At 42.4% G+C, this 6667-nt stretch overlaps 1 pseudogene; it reads left to right on the plus strand.

Moving 5' to 3' along the window:
- Nucleotides 1–1050: 1050 nt before the first annotated feature.
- LOC116676195 (regulator of G-protein signaling 3-like) lies at nt 1051–6088 on the plus strand (annotated as a pseudogene).
- The last annotated feature ends 579 nt before the right edge of the window (nt 6089–6667 follow it).

A 6667-nucleotide genomic window follows, 5' to 3' on the forward strand; every position in this document is an offset into this window, starting at 1 on the left:
AAAACTCTCATCAGACAGCTGACTGTGTGCTTTGTTCAATTTCGGGGCAGCCGCACTGTGTGACCACTTTGCTTTACGCATGCATAAATTATCTCTTCCCACTTCCCTTCACACACACATGCGCACACTGTTGGGGATTGGGAGTTTTCCAACACCTGGACTGGCATGAAAGCACTAGTGAAGTGGGCATGAGTTGACACAGGTGCTGGGGGGTTCTTTGAAATGTTTGTGTGGCCGTTCTTTATCCCCATAGGAGTAGCCTATATTCACGTACAGTGTTTGTGCTAATCTGTAGTTGTGGTTTTTTCCACCCTTCTGTGTGTTCATGTTTGAATGATAATGTTTATAATTGGAAGCCTTGTTTCGTAATTTGGGGTGTACATGTTCTCCTGGGCACTGAGGGTTGGCTGTGGCACAGCTTGCAGTGATTAGGGCCAGTGAGCGCACACTGCCGCGCTGCATTATTAGCAGCCATCAATCCACAGTGGAAATCAAAAGCAGGGACTCAGAAATGGGTGTTGATGAGGTCACATCCCATTGTGGCAGCACGTGCTCCAGGTCGGGAAAAAGCCAGACACGTACCATGGGATTATGGGAAATGCGCAGGATTCTGATGAAGCCCATGGGAACTGAGGGTGGTGTATCACCTTGTGTGAGATTTGTGCTGTGGGGGGTCTGTGTGTGTGTGGCTGTGTGTGAGATGGTTGGAAGAAGGTGAACAGGTAAGGTGGGCGGTCAGGAGGATTTTGGGTGCTGCTGCTGGAGGAAAGAGAGTTCACTGTGTGCCCTGTTGCCTCAGCCCTGGGGTCAGCTCCCTCTCAGCAACCCCTCTAGGCACATGGAGAATGGCGTGATGAAACAGATGAGTGAGGATTGAGTCTCTCCTCCTTCTTTGCCACATTCGCTCAGTCCCTGCGAGTAACCTGCCAGGGACACATCTACAGGAAAAACTGTTAGAGATAATCGATTGAGAGCGAGAACCTGACAAGAAGCGAGGAAAGGGAGCTTGACATCTGCCTTTTGAAGAGTTCGGTCCCACCATACTAACATACCTGGCTGAAGACTAAAATGTACACAACATGACATTTGTTTTTCTTTTTTCTGGCTTTTGTGGGTTTGATTTCATGTGATTTACAGTGCTGAAGAACGTAATTGGTGATTCCCATGCTTTGGATTGTTTTAATTGTGGACTTGGACATGGACTCAACAAATTTTCTTCCCATGTCCCTTTTGTCCACCTCCTCTATCCACTTTGTCATTCCTTTCATCCTCATTCATTTCCCTTGTCCTGTCTCAACGTCCACCCTCTTTGCCTTATTCTGTATTCATAATCTTTCTTTCATTCTTCCGTCTCTTGCCAACCTCTCCTTCTATTTCTCTTCTATCTTCCTTTCACCTAGGGCCAAAGACATGAAGAATCGGCTGGCTTTCCTGCGGAGGAGGAATGAATCCCCAGGAAGCAACCCAGCCAGCAAGTTAGACAAATCAATGAAGTCAGTCAAGTAAGTGGCCACTTCCTGACAGCATGTGCATGTGGTGTGTATGAGACTGTGTTCCGGGTCTCGCTACAACTGGTGATGACCTGACCTTGGAAGACAGACATGTGGGCAGTAGCAGTGATGGGAGTGTGCTTTTAATGTGTGGCAATATTAAAATGAAGGAGAGAATGTTTGTTTGACAATGGCACTTCTGAAGGAGGGATAGTGAATTGTTTGGCTGTGGGTTGTTTGTAGTTATATAGAAATATGTTTACCAAATAAATATCATTATAGATTGTTGTTGTAACACCTTGTATAAATGTATAAACCTGGCATTGCACTTTGCTAGGCAGCTGCTTTAACACATAAAGTAAATAATTGTACATACATGTTCTACAAGACATAACAGAGAAAAAAATCGCAAATTGGTAAGAGCAAATGCAAATTTTGTTGGTTTGTCAGATGTCGGCTAAAAACCAATCCATTATGAAAAGGCACAGAAAATGTCCAAATTGACTAAATTGTACCTAAAATGACATAGCAACTTTTTTCTTACTTGTCAAAAGAGGCCTCAGATGTGGATTGCAGAGAGTGTTAGATGAGTACTGTAAAGAGCATGCTTTACAGCCGGGTACAGGAAGAATGAAAGGCAGCAGGGGCAGACAGACACTGGTGGGGGAGGAGGTCTTGAAACCCGACAACACATCCCCATTGGTCGCTGGAGCCCCCCCTCCCGCCTTTCAGTTGCATTCAGTGGGAATATAAAAGCCTACCCTCACCAGGGTGAATCAGATAGACTCATGGCTCTCAGTGTTGTAAGCTTTCACAAAGCAGATCTCAATGAGAGGGAAGACCAGTAGACACAGACTAGAGTGGAAGGAAGGAAGCAACAGAGAGGAATACATACTTTGTTTCCACTCATCTATCAAGCATAGACAAAGTCCTGCGGATGGGTCACACAATGAGAAACCTGACTGAGATGGGCTTGTTAAAGAATCGCTCTGCTTTTATCTGCAGGCCCACCCCAGAGAAGCACTGAAATGGGGGGACTCACTTGACAAGCTGCTGACACACAAATGTAAGTTACTTTAATTCCTTCTTGTCATTTTTTTTGTCTTTCGTCTCTCCTTCACAAACGTTGGAATCATCCATCTTTTTGTTCTGATCATTTTTGTGATATGATTTAGTGAAATATTGTTCTAGACGGTGGGTGAATATAGATGTACAGTCTTGCATGAGGTGGTGGGGGAGGGTGGTAAGCACAATGCAAAATATGCCTGTACTGATATATGGATTACACACACACCGCGCACACACACACACACACCACACACACACACACACACACAACACACACACACACACACACACACACACACCACACACACACACACCATGCTGCAGTGAACGGGCAGCGTGCATTAAGTTTCCCTAATCCCAACGGACCGAGTCAATGTTTTACATAGAGAGAAGGAGGGGAAACTAAAACAGCCAACCTGCAAGTTTGTTGCTATTTTTTTTTTTTTACACAATTCATCATTCAAAGTTCAATCCCGTTCCAAAGCTGATACAAAGCCAGAGCTACATCTGTTCCTCATTCGGCTCTGTTGGCCTCTTTATTCTCCCCTTTCTTATTTCCTCTCTTCCATCTCTTGGCTTACCTCACTTCTGCTTACCGGAATGAGGTAAGAGATGACTGCTTGCATTGGCTCTGCTTATCAGAGTGGGTGATTCATGGGAACGGAAAGGTGCAGAAGGGAGAAGTGGGTGGACACAGCTTCCTGCTATTCTTTCTTCTGGATGCCTTCTTCCTCTAATCATTAACTGGACTGAAACTTAAAAACTCCAAAGTGCCAGAATTAGTCCCTTTTCCCGTACTCTAAAACATTCTCTTCTCTTTGTTCCTTCACAGCATGTGTAAAGGGGAATGCATAGATGCCCTGTTGAAGGGTGGGTGATGTCACTTAAAGGATGTTGAGGATTTGAACATGTGCAGTGGTGTTGTTAGGTTTTATTGATTTTTTACTTTATTCCAACCACATGACTCAAAAGGCTGCCACAGAGCTATTTTAGGCACTGAAACTCCAAGGAGCACTTCAGCTGTGAGGTTGCCATGGCACTCTAGTAAACTCTTCTCTTGTTTATTCTCCTCCTCTCTGCTTTCCCTCAGATGGTCTGGCAGCGTTCAGAGCTTTCCTGCGCACAGAGTTCAGTGAGGAGAATCTGGAATTCTGGCTAGCATGTGAGGAATACAAGAAGATCAAGTCGCAGTCCAAGATGGCCTCAAAAGCCAAGAAAATCTTTGCAGAATACATCGCTATCCAGTCTTGCAAAGAAGTGAGTGAGAGTGTGCACCAAACACATACTGGGGGAAATGGCATCAAAACAGCCTCCCGCAAAAAAGAAAACATGCATTTTTCTCATGCTATTTCATCAAAATAACAGTTTAACTTACTTGTTTTGTTCTTTTTCCCTGCAGGTAAATCTGGATTCTTACACCAGAGATCACACTAAGGATAACCTGCAGAATGTGACACGCTCCTGCTTTGAACTAGCGCAGAGGCGGATATACGGGCTGATGGAGAAGGACTCATACCCCCGCTTCCTGCGCTCAGAACTCTACGTGGACTTAATCAACCAAAAAAGGCCAGCTCCACTCCGACGTCATCTTCGTCATAAGAGACCAGAAAACATTTAAAGGAAAAGATGACGATGAGAGAGAAAAAACAGGGTCAGACTTGAAAATAGTAGTGGGTGGGTGAGATGTGAGGGTCTTTGTTTGCCTTTTTTTTTTACATTTTCTTTGTGTATGTCATCCTGTCCACTATGATTTTTGTTGTTGTGGTGTGAGAGGACGTGGCAAAACTATGGCACTGCAAAGGAATGTAGTTTACACAGTTACCAAGTGGATGGATGAATGAATAGTCTGATGAATGGATGGATGGGTGTTCCTTAAAACACAGAAGCCAACATACGAGGGCTTGAGCAGGGGTAGGACGCTTGTCTGATCACTGTCTCTCTTTTTTGTGGTGTCAGTCTTTTGGTTGTGTTTTTGTCCAGTTGTACTGGAGAAAAGGAGGGGTTGCTCAGAAAACCCTGCAGACATGAAGACAGTCCGGCACTGTTTTGTCACTTTTTTCCTTAATTTCCCTTTTAAAACTCCCATTTTAAATTCCATCCTTTCCTCTGCCACATTCTCTGTAAAGCCACATCAAGCTGTCGGTACGACACAAAGTCCATCATGTTTTTTTATGAGGCTCCAAACTGTATGACGGAGGGGGAAAAAGCAATGTCTGAATGAAAGCTAGCGTTATCGCTCTGTTTCACATGCATCTCTGTAACATACCTACACTCTCTCAAAGCTTCTATAAACAGCTTTCACCTTATTCAGTTCATCCCAAGACTGCGGAAAGCGTACAACAGGGATAACGACGGAGACGGCAACGGGCAAAGAACACAAACGTATACATAACGGATGGACTGGAGCTGTGAAGAAACAAAGAACTGTGTCACTCTCACATTAAAAGACATTGAAAGTCACATTCAAAGCCAGTAATGGAAGAAAAAGACGACTTGCCTTCTGTCTCCAAAGACTGTTTACAACAAGGAATGAAAACTGAAGAAAAAAAAAGTTCTGTGCAGCCAAATGACATTTCCTTTAACATAGTAGCTCATTCTGGACTAATCGAGGAAGCATTCTCAGGACATTGCCATGACAGGTTCCAGCTTGGTTTATCCTGTTTTTCTACACACACAAACACACACACACACTCACATTGTTTTTATATGTTTTAGGGTTCCAACCTGCACTCCCTAGTTCAACTGAGCAATACACAAGAGGTTGCTCGTTTCATAGTCAGAGGAAAAGATATTGCTTCATGTTGTACAAAAGTTTGCCTATTTATTTAGATTAACTTGCTGGATGCTCCCTACAGACACCTTCACCTCCTCTAAAGCACTCCGCTTAAAGCTCTCACTTTCCTCTTAACCACCAAACAGTCCAATGCTGTCCTGAACTTTAAGTGCAATATTGTTTTTTTTTTATTATGTTTGGTTTGTTCATTTATTTGGATAATTTTGATTTTTATGGTGAAGACGAACGGCTTAAGCTCGGTATTAACTTTATTTGTTAAGAGAAAAAAAAGCGTAGAGCTATAAGGTTGAGTTACAACGTAAACTTTCAAGAACCATAAGTAGTTTAATGAACTTTAAGCAAATGATTCTAACTGTGTTAACCCCCAGCAGCAGGCAGCTGGGGGGTGTTATGGTTGTAAATATAATTCTTTAAGAAAACTATGTGATAACACATTAAAAACAAACAAAAACAAAACAACCCATAGGTCTCTGCTGGTGAATGTGGGACCCAGCTGTATCTATGTAAATATGAGAGACTTAAAATTATAAGATGACATGCATTGTTTAAAAAGTAAGTGAGCAAGAGCAGTACAATCTGCTCTTTCACTGGTCATACACTGCTTGTAAGGAGTTCTGAAATGCATTTCATCATTTTCACTGTTTACAATTCAAAATGCATCTCCTATGATAGCAAGTGAAAACAGTAGAGTACATGTGGTGTCATTGCTAATGATAAATAAACCAACCAACTGATGAAGTAATATGTGTTGTCTCTGGATTTTTCTTGTAATGAGTCATTTGTGTGTAATTTGCCCATGCACACTGGTCACAAACATGCCAAGACTGATGGGCATTCAAGCGGTCCATAAGCTGCCACGCACTGATAGGTAGCAGACAGTTGTATGAAGTTGGTTAAAGGAATAGTTTGACATTTTGCCAAATGCACCTATTTGCTTTCTTGATAAAATAAGACAAGTGATACCGTTCACTAAATATAAACACTACACTACTGCCAGCAACCACCTTTAAGTAATTTAACATTAAAAACCATCACATGTAAAGAAATTGTAGTATATTACAACTTGAGTCTTATGTTCATAGTTCTAGCTAGCATTCCTGTTGGTAATAATAACATCATACTCACTTATATTCATTCCTGAGATTTTGGAATGTGGCGACATCACTTTGAACAAATTTGACAGCTAAAACAAGAGCAGTAAGACATTTACAGAAAGATTCTGTGTTGAACCTGTTAGACCCGCATACAGTAGTTTCCTCGCAGTTCTATGCAATGTGGAATTATTACCAACATTTTGGTTTTACCCCCAAATAAA

The sequence above is a fragment of the Etheostoma spectabile genome, unplaced genomic scaffold (genome assembly GCF_008692095.1).
Source record: "Etheostoma spectabile isolate EspeVRDwgs_2016 unplaced genomic scaffold, UIUC_Espe_1.0 scaffold00002847, whole genome shotgun sequence".
NCBI lineage: Eukaryota > Metazoa > Chordata > Actinopteri > Perciformes > Percidae > Etheostoma > Etheostoma spectabile.